Source organism: Capsicum annuum, chromosome 12 (genome assembly GCF_002878395.1).
Source record: "Capsicum annuum cultivar UCD-10X-F1 chromosome 12, UCD10Xv1.1, whole genome shotgun sequence".
Lineage (NCBI taxonomy): Eukaryota > Viridiplantae > Streptophyta > Magnoliopsida > Solanales > Solanaceae > Capsicum > Capsicum annuum.
The window spans coordinates 160990092-161012024 of NC_061122.1; positions in this window are offsets into that span (position 1 = coordinate 160990092).

The window sequence follows — 21933 nt, forward strand, 5'->3', positions numbered from 1 at the left end:
AAGACCAAATTGCCCCCTTAAACCTTAAATTAAAAATCATAATTTCCTAGCCTCCATGACACAGAGGATATTGCGGAGACTAACCTCCAGGACATGCCGGGTATCGTGGAGGACCAGTCTCCATTACACTTTAAAATCTCTATGGCATTCTGCCTCTATGGTCCAAAGACACCCCGAACCCCTTTAGAAAATTTCAAAACTCTCCCGGATGACCCTTTTAACATCCCAAAACATATTTGAACACATAAATCAATGTTTCAAACTCGAGAAGGCCAAAAATAAAATGTTTGAAATCTTGGGGTCTTAAAATGGCCATGTTACTTGTACTTAGTGTAAGCTAGAAACTCGTCTATAATATTACAGGGTATTACATCCATATTTAAGCAATTTCTGCCCAGGACTAAGCTACAGTTTCTAAATTGACTTCTAGATGGTACATAAGTCATAATCAATCCTAAGATAGGAATTCCACCTAGAACATGAGCAATTAAGTTAACTTCACCTAAATTACAGTTTCAAGATCACCTGAGCACAAATAAGGTTAATCATGCTAACCACGCTTCCACCACTTAAACTACATGCCAAATCTAGAATTATATCATAATCATTCTATGAATTTTCCCAATCTATGAATTAGACTATAGGATCTTATGAGTGAATATGTCATGGGGTTCTACCTATAATCAATCTAACATTCACATTCACATGTCATTTATAAAATACATCATATTATTAAGAAAAGTAGATAAAAGCCTACCTCAAAACCGAATCACAAATCCTTAAATCATCCACAAAATGTTTGTCTTTACTCCATGATTTTGAAATGAAGCTATGATATCAAAATCATAATCTATGCATCATTAAGAGTAAAATGAGACCCATATATCCATATAACGGATCGGGTCTAAATTTGAGTCAAGAATGGGTATGCGGGGCCCACTAATAGAATCCAAAAATTTAAACCAACACTAGTTCTCTTAGTGGACAAGAAACTTGTGCTCAAAATTTGAGCACAAACATCGCACAAATCGGATCTCAAATCAACCCTTACAGTTTTAGTATTCAAATCCGTACTTTCTATGAATTTATCAAGAAACTAAAGGAACCAAGCTCCCCAAATCATTTAAAAGCTTCAATATTAAGATCTCAGTTTATTTTAGGGTTTAAATCTCAAGGGTAAAGATGAATAATGCTCAAAATTATGGAAAAGGGCTCAATTTATACCTAGTCCAACTACTCGGGAGTCACTATCATGACCCTGCAATATGCGATCTATCACGACCTAATTTACGAGTCATATTGAAACCTACTAAATCCCGCCAATAGGTAAGCCAAACCATAACCTGAAGCTAATATAATCGGTTAATTCGGTGGGAAATACCCAACACAAGCAAAATTTCATGAACAAAAACTATAAATAGGCAAAGTGTTATAAATAGATAAATAGACAAACAAGATACTAATCCCACTACTTGGTAAAACCAGTACAAGAGCATCTAATAGTATCAATGTAACTCAAAATTCTAGAGTAGTCAATACATTTGTCTCAAACAAAACACTAAAAATAAAAATAGAGAGAAATAGGCAACTCGTACTCCAAGAGCTCACCCTATCTCAAAAAATCAATCACCACTTCAACAACGATCAGCGGTGATAGCTAGTACTTAGATCTGTACCAAAAAAGTACAGAAGTATAGAATTAGTACCAAAACAATAGGTACTTAGTTGGCATCATCGATCGACTGAGCTAAATCATGATAGAAGTATGATAAAATGTAAGATTACATAACTAAGTCAAGGTATAGAAATAAACCTAAATCACCTCCAATATCACTCTACATAATAAGAAAACAATTCAAAATAATAAAGTATCATTAAGCATTAACACAAGCGACCACAAACTACAAAAGTGGCTCCCATATGCAAATTGATAGAGAAAGGTAAAGAACTCATCACAGCCTTCCATACGACTGGAGAGTAAATTCATGAGAAGAATAAGCAATAAACTGATATTATAACTAACCTTCATTATTATCTAACCATTATTCTACCATTTACCCATAATCCACAATGTTACCATCATTTAACAACCTTACAATCATTGTTCACTAATCATAGTTTATTAGCCAATCATCATTTATTAACCAATATATTAAATAACTACAATACATTTATGTCATACAAAATTTTAAACATTTCCTCATTTTACAATCTAGGAAAATTTCTACCTTCAGTTTCACACCTCAATATCATTTATCATAAAAAGTATATATCATTTTGTAGAATGCATATAAGGACTTGAACCAGTAAATATAATCAATATCCGGACTTAAAAAGGTAAATATTCAATAGTCAAACTCAAACTAGTAAGTATAATCAATATCGAGACTTCAACCAGTAAGTATAATCAATATTTCCATAACCATCATCCTAGATCGAACCGAGTATATATATTTTTCAGACTCAAAATGAATATATATATATATATATATATATATATATATATAATTCACATCATTATTAGTATCACCAACATGAATAAATAATAGCATAATCAATAGATGTCAACCCCCACATTAAAAAACATAAACATCAAGTGTCAATATTTTAATATTACCTCAATACACATTCCAAAAGTCTAATAAGGAAAAAAGGTTACATGTGTCATAGCCTAAAGTGGATTAAGAGTCTAATTCTAATCCCCAAGTACCATTTAAGGCAAACTTTCTACCCAAACTAGGATTAAGGTATCTAAATCTACTTTTAGGTATATCAAAGGCCACACTAGTCCTAAGGTAAAGATCCTACTTAAGCACTTTAACTAAGTTTAAATGAAACTAAATCAACCTTCATTAGTGTCGGTAACTAAGTCCAAACTTACCCTAAACATGATTAACTAGGGAAATTTTCTCAATTTAGAGAAATCTAAGGCATTCTCATACCAAAAAATGGTAATGAAGTCTAAACCTCTGAAGGCACAAGGAACAATCTAAATAGTTCAACTTTGTGATTTCACATTAGCCTAAAGGTCCGCCTAACTAAAGTCTTCCATTCCACCAATCCTATACCTAAAACCCATCACTATCTAATAATTTATCATAAATATACTATGACATAGCTCAATCTAACAAGGGATAAACCTAGTCTACCTCGACATTGATGAAAGCTAATGAACTGCTAAACCTTTGTTTTTCCCTTCTTAGAAGCCTCCTTAAGATGCCAAGCTATCAAAAACATGTTCTAATAATCAATATGAGAGTATTAGTACCCACATTGCCCCATTGTAATTTGGGTTAAAAAACAACATTAAAACACCATGTGGGTCCCACTTATGGAAATCATACTTTTGAGGCCAACCGAATATTCAAATATGATCAAGAAAACATAACACTCAAGAATAGGTAAAATCCAATATAATTTAGGGCTAAAATAAATCCCTTAAGCTATTGGGATTTTGACCAAGAAGTTAACAAAATCCACAAAGAAAAGGGTGAAATCTTACCTTAAATTAGAAGATAATCATAAAAATAAATGTTAATCAAGCTTCCCAAGCACCCACAAGCTTTAATTTTAAGATCTCAGCCTCTTTAGTTTTTAACTCTTAAGAAAAGAGATGGAAAATAAGATATAATTGTCAAAAGGAGGGATTTATAAAGCCAGTCCAAGTGTTTGGGTCCCACTATTATAGACCTGCAGTATGCAATCGCATCATCCTGGCAACTACAAAAGCATTCGTGATTACCACTACCAAACTACAATCTTATCACTTTTCCTACCAAGGGAACTGTGATTGCTGCACTTAGCTGGCGGTCACTGGGACACTAGAAAGCAGCTAAAACTTGCAAAAAAACAAGTTTCCATCATGCCCTCTAGATTTAGTCAGAATCCCTAATATGCAAATGAACTATGTTACCTTACTAAATTCGACATTCTAGACTCAATGGAAGAATCAGGTTTTCTATCCAACGTTGGTTCAACCAAATATGGGTCCCAAACCTAAATTTCCAATATATCCAACTTCCTATCGATAGGTCAAAATAAGATCGGATGCATTGGAACCAAAACCAAAGGTCCACCACCTAGCATAAAATTGATATTTTTGAGATGGCGGCACAATCAGAATTAAGATCATTTTACAAAAGTTCTTTCCCGGTGGAAATTTAGAACCAACAAAGACTTCAAAATAGTGTATTATCTCTAAAAAAACAAACGACCTGCCCCATAACCAAATTGTCAGCCCCATAAAGTTATAAATGATTGGTGCAGCTACAGAAAAGCTCTAACAACAAAAATAAGTGGAAATATGAAAAATAACCTGAAAGGTCATTACAATATGCACTACTAAAGCAACTTTCATCCCCGAAAGTCAAATCATATAATATACCTAAAGTGTCAAACATGTAAGGATACTGGGTTTGTATCTCACTCTCGATCTCCCAGGTGGCCTCCTCTACTAGGTGGTGCCTCCGCTGAACCTTAATAATAGGAATCTCCCTAGTGTGCAACCTCCTAACATCACTAACCAAAATGAGCATCGGCTCCTCTATAAAGGTCAAATAATAGTCCAACTAGACTGAGTCCCATATAAGCACATAAGATGAATCAGGAATGCAGCACCATAGCATAAAGACATTAAACACTGGATGAACAACGGCAAAATATAAAGGTAAAGCTAACTCATAACAACCTTACCAATTGCATGAAAAATCTTAAAAGGTCTAATATATCAAGGACTGAGCTTCCCCTTCATTCCGAACCACATCACACTCGTCATGAGGGATACAAAGAAGAATACATGGTCACTAACTCCAAATGTCAAGGCATGAAGCCTATGGTTTGCATTGGCCTTTTGCCTATTCTAAGCCACTCTCCCTACCTTGAATCAGCTTGACTCTATCCAATGACTCTTAAGGCAAATTAGTACCACTGGGCCTAACTTAAGATGTCTCAAATCACCCAACTAGAGAACGACATCTCCTACCATAAAAAAGCACCAAAAGGGACAATTTCAATACTCAGATAATAGCTATTGTTATATGTATACTCTTCCAAGGCCAAGTGTTGTTCCCACTAAATTCTAAAATCAATAACATAAGCTCATAGCATGTCCTCAAGAATCTTAATATTCTGCTTGGAGTAGCCACTGGTTAGCGGATAAAAGGTTATACTAAGATCCTCTTGAGTACCCAACTCATCATAAAGAGATCTCTAAAACCTTAAAGTGAACATGGAACCTCAGTCTGAAATAATAGAAATGGCCACCCTATGCAAATGAACAATCTCCCAAAAATAGATATGGGCCAGCCTCTTAGCACTGAAGGACATCTTAATAGAAATAAAGTGTGTAACTTTATTAAATGATCTATAATGACCTAAATACCATCGGAGCCATAGGATGTACGAGTAAAACCACTAATAAAATCCATTGTAATCTACTCCCATTTTCACTCAGGAATGGGTAACCTCTGAGTCAATCCACCAAGTCATTGATGCTTGACCGTTACCAAATAATAGGATAGGCAACAAGCTACAAAGCCTACCATATCTCTCTTAATACCACTCCACCAATCATATTATATCGGATCTCTATACATCTTATTAATGTTAGGGTAAATGGATTATCAAGAGTTTTGAGCCCACACAGAATCAACAAAATTAAGTCATCAATATATGGAACATAAATGAAACCATAAACTCTCAAAACACCCTCAGAATCTATGGTGTTCCTCTTGAACTCAACACTAAACACCTGATCACAAAGGAAGAGAAACTTGCAATCCTTAAACTGGTAATCTCTAATCTTCTCAAATAATGTAGACCTTGATATGTATATATTATGGAAACATGACACTTTTGATGCTTAAAACCATGAATTTATGCATGAATATAGGTTATTTTGTTAAATATGATGCACTTTGGTGTACATTATAGGTAAAATAGGTCTACAGTAGTGTTGGAATAAAAAAGAAATAAAATGACCGATAAAAGACCAACTCTCAAGTTTTCAATACTCGATACGACTCATATGCACAACAGAACCTAAAGCCAAATTGAGAAGCTAAGTATGACTAAGATACGACTTAAGCACTCGAGTTGTAAGCACGAATACACATTGTATGGAGATGTCATAAGCATAAAAGAATCTAAAGCAACCAGCCAAAGTTAAAGTCTCATAAGTATACACGTCGGAAGTCTGAGTACAACTTGTAAAGGAATGCCATACATAAACTAGTGTTCAAAGCTTGGAAAGATAAAAGTCCCAAGTGGATACGAGCAAAGTACATGAGTTGTAATGTATGACTCTTAAGCAAAAATCATATCATGAATAGAAAGTTGAAGCTTTGGGAGATTAGACACTTAAATAGATATGATAAGGTATGGTACGATTCGTATAATGCTGATACAAGTTGAAGACTGAGTTATATCATTTACCAACAAAACTTTACCTATCCCATTTTTATCATGATTTTTATGTTATTTTGAGATAGTATAAATACCCTATAGTATAAATACCCTAGGTTTTATCTTTTATTAGGTTGCACATTATTACAATACTTTTGCATGCCTTACAATTATTCTTAAGATTGTACGTTTTTATTCAATTCAAGACTTTGGAGCTTATTCATCTTATTCTTGTGCAATTAATTACATGTTTTCTTAATTGATAATTATGGGTTCTTGCATGAACATGAGCGACTAATCTCCTTAACTATGGTTGTGGGAACCCTTCCGTATTAGCTACGTAGAGGAAGTGTGATACTTATCTATTCTAGGGTATATGCATGTATCTTAATCTTCTTCATAATAATTAATCTCAGAGATAATGTAGATGATTGAGATGCAAAAATCTTTACAAGGGAGTTTGTGATTACGAAAAGAATATTAAGACAGTAATTTGAGAGTTACTTCAACCCTATAACTTCAACCGTCTCATCTAATCACTTGATCTCAAAAGGTAATAGTGAATAGAGGTCATAACAAAGAGAAACAAGGCGACACCCTGAGATTGAACCAGTAAAAGGTGAGGTTTATCTTCACGTTCACAAGACAGTTGATCATACATATCTTTTAGACTTTATATACAAAGCATCAAAATAGTTTGGTTGATCATAAGAAATTTACAGAATTAAGAAGCTAGGGGAAACACAAGCCTAGTGTTCATATTCTATTGGTTACAACTCAAAAGCACTTAAGTTTTGGTTACTACTTGTGATTGAAACAAAATTCCCCCATTTTCTTTTTTGTACTACTCATGAATTACATCAAATTAAGTAAATTTTTAGCATCTTCCCTATGGATTCGACCCCAACCTAGTTGTGTCACTATATTTGACAACGATCATTTTATCCTTTAATTGGAGGTATATTTTGGGCGACATTAAATTTTGGCGGCATTACCATGGAAGACATTGTTATTATTGATTGAATTTAATAAAGTCTATGAGTTTTATTTTTTATTTTTGATTTGGCATAATCGGTGTATGTCAAACATAAGGAGAATAGGCAATCCCTTACTCTCATTCTTTCCAGAGCCAAAAAGAATTTTTCAAAGACCACAAAGAATGGAGGAATAACTTCGTGATGGTGTTCCTACTTGGATTCAAGACTCTCCACTTGTTGATCCAAATGTGGCACTCCCATGTGCTCCATTTGATACCCAAAATATTGTAGAAATTGAAATACAATAATTGTTAGAGCGAGAGAGATGAGAAGATAAAGAGGCTAGGTTAGCTGAAGAGGCTCAGAGAGATCATAATAATAAACTAATAAGGCCAATACAAGTGGGTGATGAGTTTAGAGTGGCAGAGTCCTACTACTCCCTACTTATCATCCTTTGTTGCCATATAGGGAAGGCGATGAGGATGTGTTATATTGAAATAACTAAGACAGGAGAAATCATTCCTATGCCTCTACCTCATAATGAGAAGTTTGATATTACTAGTGCTATGATCCAGCTATTAAACATAAAAGGTGTGTTTTCGAGAGCAATAAATAATGATGCAAATCTGCATCTTGATAACTTTACTGGAATTTTCACATGTTTTACCATTTTGAGGGTAGACCAAGAAGATTTGAGGTTGAGTTTATTCCCATTTTCGCTTATAGGAAAAGAATCACTATGGTGTGGGGAACTTCCAAGAGTTCAATCACTTATTGGCATGAGCTGCAAAAATAGTTTCTTAGCAGATTTTTTATCTTGCAAGGATGCTACAGTTGAAAGATGATATTTATAACTTTAGACAATTACCTGTATAATCATTGTATGAGGTATGGTTTAGATTCAAAAACAAATTGAGCATAGTACCTATTCGTAGAATCAAAGGGTCAAATGTAATACCTCGAGAATCAAAACCAGTATTAGAACCATGCTTTAGGCTCATGAAAAATAAATTATAGTGATTTGGTAGTTTTATAAGTGAGTTTGATGTATATTAAGGCCTCAAATAACTCCTAGATATTTGACGAATCAAAATATCCCTTACCGATTGAGTACTTAAGAAGGATGTTTCTATAGTTAACTTCAAACAAGCATATATTTCATATTACAATGAATTTTTTAGCTCATGACCAACCAACCGTTATATAATTAAATTATCTTTCCAATGATACCAATTTACCTTAATCCAATTTTAGGGTAAAAATTTATGCCTGTTTTACCAAAGAATTGTCCGACTATCGAGGTGCGATGGCCAGGTTAACAGACCATCAAGCCTGTGATGGACCATCAAGCCAGGCCATCAAATTCAAATAGTTAGCTCATTGTATAGCAAAAAATTGATAGCTTTGGTTATGGTCATCACCAGAGTGATGGTTCGTCACTATTCGTCACGGTTCGTCATCCAGATCATCAACTGAACCCGTTCAGCGATTGAATGACGATTTTAATGAGATTTTTAGGTCTTTTACCACCCTTTCTAACCCCTAATTCCATCAACTTAAACAACATAACTCCTTATTTATCCTTAACTTCAAAATTAGGGTTTTTATCAAGATTATTCCCCAAGATTTAAGCTTTTGAGGTATGTTAGATATTTATCCATGGGACCTTTTGATCCATGGATTCTAAGAATCAAATTTCAAATTCAAAGTTATGATTTTTACAAGCTATTGTGATTTTAACCATGAATCCCCATGAATTTTGATTTATACCATGCTTGCATGTAGTTGTTCTTTTTGTTAACCCCACACGTTTGAAAGGTGTTGTTCGCTGAGTTAAGCCTTAATTGGTGATGTTATTAGTGAAATCATGCTATTACTACAAGTCATAAAACTATTCTCATGCTTAGCTTAAACCATGAATTGCAAGTGTTAGATGAAATGCCTACAAGAATGAGTTTTGAATAAATGCATGCAAATCATGTCCTTATAGTTTTAGTGTGATCTTACTATTATTTCTATCGAGTCCTGGGGGTTTGAATACCAAAAACTTAGTTGTTTACATAGTTTTTAATACCTACAAAATGGCTTCAGATACAATTGACTATTATCAGTTCAGTCAGTTATCATACCAGTCAAACTAAGATTAGTTTAGTAATCTGAGTCAGTTTAGTTGGGAGTAGGATTTAGCACCGAGCGAACCCAGGGATGGGAGCTCACCTTTCAGTTGAGATTGTGACATTTGGTAGTAGTCCCTACCTTCCAGAACTATGTAGCTAGCATAGGTTAGAAATATTAACCTGCTAGTTGAGGGTTGACATAGATCACACTAGAGCACCTGCCAGTAGAGAGTGACTCTTCAGTCCTTTGGGACTTTACTTTAGTGGATCTACGCAACCACATGTTAATACTCATGGAACGGTACTAACACCTTTCCGATTGGGGTCACATGTTAGACCTAATTAGCTCATTGGGGCATGTCAGTTAGATGATAGCTCCCACAGTCTCAGTCCAATATTTAGCTCTGTAATTATTTTCAATTTTGCTGACTATAGAGTCATTTCGTTTTCACTTATATGTTTCGATTAAATTTTGATGAACTTCTTTTCACTTTCAATAATTCATGGAAGAATAAATTGTTAAAAAACTTATGACTTCACCAACTACAAGAAAAGACCTCATGATAGTCAATATGGGGCCTCAGCACCCATTAATACACGGTGTTCTTCGACTCATCGTTACTCTAGATGGTGAAGATGTTGTCGACTATGAACCAATATTGGGTTATTTACATAGAGGGATGGAGAAAATTGTGGAAAACCGAACAATTATACAATATTTACATTCATATGTCAGTTATTCATCTATCAATATTCAGTATCTCAGTTTATAGATTATATTCAGAATACATTTTATGCTTGGTCATGTATTCTTAGTTTTTTTAGTTTACATACCTTCTTACTCTGTACCTTATGCCATAAATTTAGTCAGTTATTACTCATGCACATGAACCCATGCATATTTCCCTAACCTCATTTTGCATACTAGTATATTCAAAGAATTGATCGCATACTCGTTTCTTATTCTATGATATCTTATATTATAGGTGCAGACGCTCAAATTCCTGACCATAATTAGACATTCCAGGGTGTTAGCAGTAGCAATAGTGGTGATTTATTTAGTATGTCATGGTTAGTTGGGGGCTTGTCCCATCAACTCCATTATCAGTCTATTTAAAGACTTTCAAACATATTCAGTCTGTTAGTTAATTTTAGTTTTATTAGTCTTTAGACAGTTGTTTTTACTATTATGATTGAGTATCATTTTCCATATTTTGAAACATTATGGTGAGATACATTTAATTTTCGCACATGTTTATTTATTATCAATTTTATTCAGCACTCATAGCCGATACCAGCTTATGGGTTAGCTTGTGGTCACTTATGACTGTAAGCATCGTGCTGTATCCAGAGTGTACTCTCAAGGCATTACATTAAATTTTCTCAAAATCTTCTACAGATCACTATTTAGTTTTAGAGAAATGGCAGACACTATTTCAGGAGGTGCATTTATGCGACTTCGGTTGAATTATGCAAAAAAATGCTAGATGATATTTCAGTGACCAATAGAGGATTGTATAAAGAGATATTGAAAGGAGTGAATAGTGACTTGGTCGCATAAGAGGTTGCTTAACTTTGGATAGATATTGGCTTCTAACAAACCAATTTGAAGCAATGGGGTCTAAAAGGTAAATTTAATTAGGACCTAGGTATCTTCTTTGAAAACTTTTGATATTGAATTTGAAGAGGAAGCAAAGTATCTTGATTGTAGGTTGGCAAATTTTTGAGCCTAAGCGCAAGGGAATCAAGGTCGAAACAATTATAATAACAGATACAAAGATAGAAGTAGAGAAAAAGATGGTGATTAATGGTGGAAAGATAACTTCAAGGACAAGATTGGTATGTATGTTCCACCTACAAGTCATGATTCAGAATCCTAAATTTAGTAACTTTTGTCAAAATTATTCAAAGGATAAGAAAGTGAAAAGGTTGTCTTAAGGAGATTAAGGCAGATCTGTCAGGGCTAAATCATAAAGTTAAATGACATACCACAGTAATAAAATAGTTGGAGCAACAATAGTAAATCAGAAATAGTCGGGCACACTCCCTCATAATACCATTCAGAATTTGAAGAATGATGCTTCTTTCCATGCCATTACAACTCGGAGTAGTAAAACCACTACAGACCCACCTGTTTCCACTGTAGATGAGCATAAAGATGATGATTATTCCACTGGTAGAGAGTGATAGTTAAAAGGACAAAGAGAAAGATAAGGTTAAAGAGCCTATGTTGAAGACAATCTTGAGACTTCTTCTTCTCATTCCTCAAAGTCTGAGAAAGAAACAAGAAGAAGGTAAGTATCAAAATTTTTTATCTATGTTAAAAGAGTTGACAGTCAACATACCACTTGTAGAATCATTTAAGCAAATGCCAGCATATGTAAAATTCATAAAGGATTTGATCACCAAGAAGCTTTAAGTCAGTTATGATCTAGTCGACAATATTCATCACTATAGTGTTGTAGTTACTAGATCATTGGTAGAAAAGAAGGAGGATCCTGACCCTTTCAACATACCTTGCACTATTGTATCTTTCAACTTTACTCGAGCATTATGTGATTTGGGGGCTAGCATCAACCTCATACCCTTTGTAGTATTTAAGAAGTTCGGGTTGGGATCTCCCAAATCAACTAACATGATACTAGTGATGGCGGACAGAACACTAAAGAAGGCATTTGGTATCTTTTATGATGTATTGGAAAAAGTGTCTTCTTTTATATTTCTTGCTGAATTTGTAATATTGGACTATGAAGTGGACTTTCAAGTCCTAATTATTTTGGGTAGACCATTTATGGATTTAGGTAGGACGTTGGTTGACTTAGAGAGAGGACATCTGATGCTGAGACTGAATGATGAACATGTGACATTTAACGTATGCAAATTTATGAAGCAGCCTGATGAGTTGAGAGTGATATCTATGATAGATGTGTATGATAACAAGGCAAATTCCTTCTATGATATTGATGCACTTACTCTTTGGAATGATGGTTTCGATGTTGCTCTTCCTATTGAAGAAAGGTTAGGTGTTGAAGCTCTTGCTGCCGTGATCATAAATTTCAATAGTTATGGTATTAAGGAGAATAATGAGATGTTGTGTTCATTGTATGGTAGTGGTTCCTATGTTTATGTATCAAATAAGTTTGATTTGTATTTGAAGAATAGAACTACTCCACTTTCTCTCGCACCCATTGAGGAGCCACCAGTCTTTGAGTTAAAAGACCTCCCTTCTCATTTCTAATATGCATTTTTAGGGCTAACAACTTATTGCTAGTTATCATTGCAGCTGATTTGATACTGTTAGAAGTGGAAGAATTATTGTAAGTATTGTAGAATAGGTTGGTCCATTATAGATATTGTGGGTATTCCGCCATGTTTGTGTACTCATAAAATTCAAATTATAGCACAAACAAAGATAATCAACACCGACTCAATCCTCCTATGTATGAGGTGGTGAAGAAAGAGATAATTAAGTGGTTGGACATTGGTGTAGTGTATCCCATAGCTGATAGTAAGTGGGTTAGTCCAGTGCAATATGTTCCGAAGAAAGGCAGTATTCCTATTGTTCCTAATAAGAAGAATGAGTTTGTTCTAATGAGACTAGTCACATGATGGAGATTATTCATATATTACAAAAAATTGAATGCATGGACTTAGAAGGGCCACTTTCTCATGCCCTTCATGGACCAAATATTAGGCAGGTTAGCGGGCAGAGGATGGTATTATTTTCTTGATGGATATTTAGGTTATAACCAGATTGTTGTTTCACCTGAGGGCCAAGAGAAGACCACCTTCATATGTCCTTATGGGACTTCCGCATTCAAACTTATGCCCATTGGGCTATGAAATGCTCTAGCCACATTTTAGAGATGTATGATGCCAATCTTCTCCAGCCATATTTTTTAGTTGTTGATGATTCATTTGAAGACTACCGTGCTTACTTGGAAAATTCTCTCCAAAGATATGAAGAATGCAACTTGGTACTTAATTAGGAAAAGTGTCCTTTTATGGTCAAATTAGGTATAGTATTGGGGCACAAAATTTCAAAAAGGGGTATTAAGGTAGATAAAGTAAAAATTAAATTGATTAAGAAATTACCTCCACCAATTTCTGTGAAGGGAGTTCATAGCTTTGGGGGATATGCTGGATTTTATAGAAGGTTCATCAAGGACTTTTCCAAGATAGCCAATCCTCTGTTTAGGCTTCTTGAGAAAGAGGTGAAATTTGAGTTCGCTAAAGCATGCTTGAAGGCTTTAAAATGTCTGAAAGAGAAGTTAATGACTTCTCATATCAATGTATCTCCAAACTGGTCTATGCCTTTTGAAATCATGTATGACAAAAGTGGTCTGGCTTTAGGGGATGTACTAGGACAACAAAAAGAAAGGATCCTTCATCCCATATGCTACGATAGCAAAGTAGTAAATCCTACTCAGAAGAACTACACCATGACAGAACAAGACTTGTTAACAATGGCTTTTACTTTTGAGAAGTTTAGGTAATATTTGATTGGGACTAAGATGATTATGCACACTGATCATGTAGAATTATGGTACTTAATGGTGGAAAAATATGCAATGCCTAAACTGATTAGGTAGGTGCTATTGCTGTATGAATTTGATTTCGAGGTCAAGGACAAAAAAAGGCACTAGATCATTTGTCTATACTAGAGAAGTAAGCTATGCAGAATGTTGAAGATGGGCTTGAGATTGATGACAATTTTCCAGATAAGCAGATATTAGCGGCTTCCTAGGATCCAATTCACAGTTTACAGATTATGGAAGCTATCTAGCCAGTGATCTAACCCCAGGAGGTCTTATTTTCCAGCAAAGAAAGAAATGTATGCATGAGGTAAGGAAGTTTTTCTGGGATGAGACTTATTTCTTCAAAATTTGTGCAGACGGGATTATTCGTAGATTTATACTTGAGGTAGAGATGATGAGCATAATTAAAGCTTGTCATTCTTCACCAGTTGGGGGTTATCATGGTGGAACCCGCACAACCCAAGAAATCTTGATATGTTATTATTTGCCAACAATCTACAAAGATGCATAAGATTTTTCTTATGCTTGTTATCAATGTCAAAAACAAGGAAATATCTCTAGACGCCATGAACTACCTTTGACTCCTATCTTAGAATTGGAATTGTTTGATGTATGGGGTATAGACCTCATGGATCCTTTTTTGACTATATTTGGTATGAAGTATATACTAATGGCTATAGATTATGTTTCAAAATTGGGGGAAGCAGTGGTGCTTCCCAACTTTGAAGCACGTAGTGTCACTATATTCTTGAAAAAGAATATATTTTCTCGATTTGGCACCCCATATGCTATCATTAGTGATGGAGGGTTATATTTTTGTAAACATCTATTCAGAAGTCTATTAGAGAAGTATGAATTGAAACACAAGGTGGAATTACCTCATCATCCACAGAATAGTGGATAGGTTGAGGTATCCAATAGAGAAATAAAGTCCATCTTGGAAAAGACAGTAAATGCTTATAGGACTGACTGGTCATGAAAGTTAGATGATGCATTATGGTCTTACCTTACAACATTCAAGACCCCAATAGGTGTTTTACCTTATCATCTAGTTTATGTCAAGGCTTGTCACTTGACTATTGAGCTTGAACATAAAGAACTTTGGGCTTGGAAGAAGCTGAATTTAGAGTGGCAAGGTGAAACTAAGTCAAGGATAAAGAGTATGAATGAGTTGGATGAATTTTGACTCTCGGCATACGAAAGTTCTGCACTTTACAAGGAAAAAATGAAGCTGCATCATGGTCGAAAAATTGAGAAAATAATCTTCTAAAAAGGTGATTGGGTATTGATCTACAACTACTGCTTAAACTATTTCTAGGTAAGTTAAGGTCTAGATGGTATGGTCCATTCACCATTACAAAAGTTTATCCCTGTGATGCTTTAGAACTTAAGAAGGATGGTGAAGCCCCATTTAAGGTAAATGGACAAAGAGTAAATCACTATATGGGCAATTATAAAGATGTGAATGAGATTGTTGAAATTGGCCTTGGTGAAGACTAAGTAACCAAGTCATTTGTGTCATACCACGACGTTAAATCAAGCATTGCATGGGAGGCAAACCATGAGTCTAGGTTTCTATATATGAGTATCTAACATAGCAACGTCATGCCTCGACGTTAAATAAAATATTGTGTGGGAGTTAACCCATGTTTTTTTACTTGTTTAATTATTGGATAATATGTTTACTCAGTGTACAAGACTAAGAAGTGTAAAAAATATCTAGAGAAGTGCAAAAACTTTTTGTCATATGGACTATTTACAAGTCATAGCTAGATGGTACAACTCATGAGTAGGAGTCGTATAGACCTAGAGAAAATTTAGAATGAGGCAAAAGTTTCTTGAATGGATACAATTCTCAGAACAAGCAGTACCCTTAAGGTACGACTTGTCACATTAAGTCGTATCCACTCCAGAACCCAGGTAAGGTTCAAGGTCTATACAAATCAAATACATGACCCATAAGCGTAGGTACAAGTTCTATCCACAAATCATACCCAGGATTACTAGGTTGGGATCGCGGGTTAACTCGACCCAGAACCTAAATTAAATAGAAATAAGGTACCCAAACCAGGCACTCGATACCCAAAACTCAAAAAAAACTCCATTGCTATCAAGATTTCGAGTTTCCAACTTGTTTAATCACTTAAAAACACTCGAAATCACATAAAATTTTGATCACTTTCCTCTTCTAGCACGAATTAGGCATGAATATGGGAAAAATAAGTGGGTTCTCAAAGCAACTCTTGATTTCTCCAACTCAAGCAAGTAATTCAAACTTAATCTCCTAATATCTATCATAAATGGAGGACTGTGAGATTGCTTGAGCTTGTTTTGAATTAATTTTACTTCATGTTTTTATTTTGAAACCCTAATTATTAAGTTTTAGGTGTAAAATAAAAATTAAGGATGAATTAGATTATGGGTAGTGATTTTGTGAAGTATTTTGTGCTAGATTGATTGATATTGCTGAAAATTGTCATGTGTAGTTTGGGTATTTGCTTTAGAGTCAAAATTTAAAGTTGGACTTCTATATTTTAGTAGATACAAGAACCCTTATGACTCATACCCACTAGTACAAGGTCATAATGGGACTCGTACCCACTGACAACATAAAAGTCTAAAAAGTTGAATATTTTAGAATGGATACGACTCATCGATACAATACGACTCCTACACTTAGAGTCATACTTACCTAAGCATAGTAAAAGTTTATTAAATGTTTCTAATTTTTTTACGACTGTTAGTAATGAGTCATACTTTACGGGTATGTCTAGTTAGGAGTCGTAAGTAGACCAGTGAATAATTGTCATGCACTGTGTAGCATACAACTTATTCATATGAGTCGTACCCAGTCGATATGACTAGTACCCCCCACTCATACCATTACTAGGACATGCATACTAAATTTTAGTTTTAATTTTTTGTTTTCCTTTCTTTATTTAATTACTAATAATGGTGTGCTTAGGTACCATGCCTTGTAAGAATGTTTCTTCATCTATACAAGTCAAAAAAGGAACTAAGCAGGCACCAGTTACTTACTCAAAATCTAGTGATTCTGAGTTTTATATGTCAACTAACAACAATGGTGAACTATATATAGGCACCACCACGGGTAAAGTTTCCCCAAAAGGGAAATTAGCCAATAAATGAAAGGGGAAGAAAGTTATACCCTCAGAAAAATCACCACCACGAGTCCCATGGAGAAAGAATCCAACTATCTCTCCTCCTCACACACCACAGCCTGCTGATGATGAAGACTATGTTGAATCTAGTTTAGAAAAAGCTTGTTCTGAGGAGGCCCAAAGTACAAAACAGGTCGAGGCTACCCCAATGGATCGACAAGACACCCTACTTATGCTTACCACTGCTTTGGTGCCTATTTTTGAATGATGGTGGTACCCAGTATGTAGAAGATATTCAATAGTGGGTTGTTTAGACTTCAAGGTGGCAAGATTAAAAGGGTGTTATATCTGGAGCAAAGACTGACGACTACCGAGATGATAGAACTAACGATATTTGAGAAGCATTTCAGACAATATACTTTTAGTGGTCGACAAGGGTGCTAGGAAAATATAGTGACGTACTTGTGCGAGAATTGTACACGGCATACAAGGGTGAACTTCAAATGCAAAATCCTTAAGGTAAGCTACGGAAAGGTGGTAAGCCAGTTTTTTCATGGGTTATTTGGTGTGTACAGGTGGATATTTCCCCACGGAAAATTAGGAGATTCTTATATGGACCGTAGTATCAGGCTCTAATAAACACTAAAGAAATGGACTGTCGTATTGAAAATATTAGAAAAATTACAAAGAAAACACTAGTTTCTGATGAGAAGATGAAGTACTTTAGGTATATTGTGGAGCTTATAGCTTCGAATAGCTAGAATGAAGTTTGGGTTGTAGGTGTCCTGGGTGTTGCCTCATAGAAAATTTAGAAGAACACCCTCAACTTTGATGGTAAGGCATCGTGGACTCCATCTCACCACAGGTTGTGTCCTACCACGAGGCACAATGTTCTAAGCCTAATTCGGACAGTCATAATAGCTGGCTTAGTTATGAGTTCAATGTCATAGATTTTTATCTAGGGTGTTGAGAAACTGGGATATAGAGGTCATAAGTCACTATTGTCTTACCCCTACATGATCACATATATATGTATGGTTGCAGAAGTACTGGAACTTCTTGGTATAGATAAGATATTAGAGGATACAAGAACTATAGACTTAGGCCTAATCAGAGATGCAGCTAACCCTTTAACCCAACAGGCAAGACAGGCAGCAGACATGATGGCAGCGATATTCCCGTAGGGTGGTCAAGATGATAATGCTAAGGAAGATGAGGCAGGAGCCCAGATAGAGACTTCACATACAGATGTAGTGGGTACTTCGAGTTCCCCACCGCCATTAAAGTTTGTACCACCTAGACCACAAGGTATGCCTTCGGGAATTATAATGATTACACAAGAACTATGGACTGAGGTTATGACCAGATTAGACATACTGGAGGCTATGGTCGGATATATTGAAGGAGGCGTAAATCCCTGGCTCGATTTATAATTTTCTAACTAGGAAAAATGGGTCTAACGATACCTTAATGAATTTGAGTTGAGGATTACTTGACAGTTGAGTAGTGGGCAGACGCCCGATATTGCTGAGATCAGATCCAAGGTTGCAGAAATTAAGAGGATAGACACCGAATTATATGATAGACCAGTAGTTTCAGAGCTCATGATCGAGAATGTAGTGCCTAGAGTTCTTGTGCTGAATATTTGGGCTATTCCTGAGTTGAGAGTTGAGTAGACCAAAAATGAGAGAAGAGAGAGAAAGACAAAGAAGAAAAAAAAAGAAAGCTAAAAAGAAGGCCAGGGCTGATAGCACATAGAGTGAGCGGGACTAGGAGACACAGGTTCGAGAGATGGCTGTTGGAGCTAGTGGATCGAGAGCAATAGTTATGGAATCATCACGTCGGGCTATATCTACTCAAGCCACCGAATAATATCATAAGAAAATAAAAGTTTTACTCAATAACACTGGTCAATTTGGGTTTTGTCTTAGTGATTTATTTCTGTCATCATCTTGGTTTAAGGTATATTCTCTTCCCTAATCATTAATTTTATCTAAAAACATGGTTTTTGTGAATGTTTCCATGATTAATTAATTGTATGATTTTGGTTTTCAAATATGATTTGGTTGTTTTGATATTAAATGGTTTGTTATAGTTTCCCATGGTTTTAATTATGCTTTTATATGCATTTATAGTGGTTTTGAATAACTGGATTGCATGGATATGGTTTAATGTTAATTAGAATTGGGTTTGGTCATATATGCCTCTAAGTTGTTGTTGAAAGTATCTCCCATAAAGGGAGTTATGCATTTTGGAAAGAAGAGGAAACTCATTCCCTATTATGCTAGTCCATACATGTTTTGAGGTGAGTGGGAAATAAGGCTTATGAATTGGAATTGCCATCGAGTTTGGGTTCTTTTCACCTTATCTTTTATGTATCAATATTGAAGAAGTTCGTGGGTGATCCTTCCTTGGTAGTTCCATTGGAAAGTGTGATGCTGGGGGCAGTGTAGTTCCCCTGACTATTGTTGATTTAATCTCGATTGAAGGGACACTAGTTAAGGAGGGTGGGAGCCGATCTAAGGGCCTATATGCTATTTTTGATGAGCCGAAGCCTTGAGCTCTCAGGTATGACCTTTCATCCTTACTTTATATTTTTTAGCACTAAGGGCAGTGCAATGGTTTTAGTTAGGGGTAAGGGTTATTTTGAATATCTGGAAGAAGCTAAAAACTATAAAAAGATTAAAGTCTATTATGACTTGCAGGTTTGGTGCTAACAGTTAAGATAGGGATAAAATCAGTGCCTATGACAACAGATTATTTTGATTGTGATTTTTGAGAGATTTGGAAAAATTCATTCTATTGAAACTGTGATTTTTGAATTGATTTGTGAATTTGAATTTGGAAACACTGCTGGTTGGAAATAATTATGCTAAGAATATGTTATAATTAAAATTATGCTAAAAAAAATTATGACAAAAATTGTCTATGGTGTGATATGTATATGTGTGAGACTGTTGTGAATTTGGAAATGGCATTAGCATTAGGGATAGAACAATTAGGGGAAAATTGTTGCATAACTGGATAGCTAGTACTTAGTAATGTAAACCTGTACAAGTGCATGAGAGGGATACTGAGTTCCCGATGTGTTGGAATCTAGAACTTACCCAGTTGCATTTACGTGGGAGTAGGATGATTAAGTAGGAGATGATCATAGGACAATTTTGTGTGAGTCCACCTAAGCCTAAAATGCTTTGACCAAATGAATAAATCCCTTGATCCAAATATTTGAGCTTGAATAGACCAATTTGGTTGTTTACACCAATTTCACCTTTCTGTTTCCCTTACAAATGAACTTGTTTTGGCCCTGTTCCTCTTTGGACACTGTGCACCTCAACTTAAGCAAATTACCTAAGTTGAGGATAGCTATTATAGGGGTGTGTAGGACAAAACTAGTATAAGGAAAGTGTGTAGAAGAAAAATAGTTGAAACTTGGATAGATGTGGTGAAAAATAAAATAAAAAGAAAAGTTGCAATGAAATGCAAAAGAAAGAAGAGGAAAGTAAAGTAAGAAAACAATAACTGGCCTAATCTGAATGTGCTTAAAAATAAAAAGGAAGGCATAAAGGTGGAAATAAAAGAAGAAGTAGAAAAATAAGTGGACCCCAAGAAATGCATAGTGTCCAGGGGGCTTAGTAACTAAATGAATCCAAAAAGATATCATACCATCCCCAAGCCTACACTACAAGCCAAATAAAGTCATATAGTAATCCTACTGTGACTGTGTGAAAACTTAGAAAAAGGGCATAAGGGAAATCCTATGGTATTCTGTATACACCGTTGATACTTCTTTATGAGCAACAGAGTCATTTACTATATCCCTAAATAGATTGGTTTATCCATACAGAGGGTGAATAGGATTTCTTTGACTATGAGCGCACAAAGTTTATATTTCTAGGTTGCTAGATTTTTTGGTGAATGTAATTTATGGCTATGCTCAATTGTCAATTGCTAGTGTAATGCCATCATCATATTACTTCATGTTTTTACTTGTGCTAAATTGTTATACGCAGTTTGAGTCTTTAAAAGTTAAAAGGAGGGGAGTAACATAATTGAAATTAAACTCAAAAATACTGTCATGGGTAGGTTAAGGTCTTCCTATTTAAGCATCATCTCTATATCTTTAAATAGTGTTGGGTTTTGTTTGGTTGAGGACATGCAAAAGTCTAAGTTGAGGGTGTTCATGTGTGTTGGATACACGATACTTTCAATTCCTAAAACCGTGACTTTATGTGTGAATTTAAGATATTTTACTAGATATGATGCACTTTGGTGTACATTGTAGGTAAAATTAGTCTATTGAAGTGTTGTAATGAAAATGGAAGAAAATAACCTAGAAAAGACCAACTCTGATTAGGTACGAGTCAGCTCTCGATTTGGTAACACTCGGTACAACTCGTATGTGAGTCCTATACACAACAGAACCTAATGCCAAACAGAGAAGCTAAGTATGGGGAAGATACAAATCAAGAACTCAAGTTGTAAGCACTGATACGAATCATATGGAGAAGTCATAAGCATATCAGAATCTAATGCTACCAGCCAAATTTAAAATCTAAGAACTATACGAGTCAAAAGTCTGAGTATGACTCGTATAGGAAAGCCATACACTAATCTGAATTAAAAGCTTGGAAAGATAGAAGTCCCAAGTGGATACAATGAAAGGACATGATTTGTATGCTCCTGTACAACTCATAAGCAGAAATCATATGATGAATAGAAAGTTGAAGCTTTAGGAGATCAGACACTGGAATGGATACAAGAAGGCATGGTATGA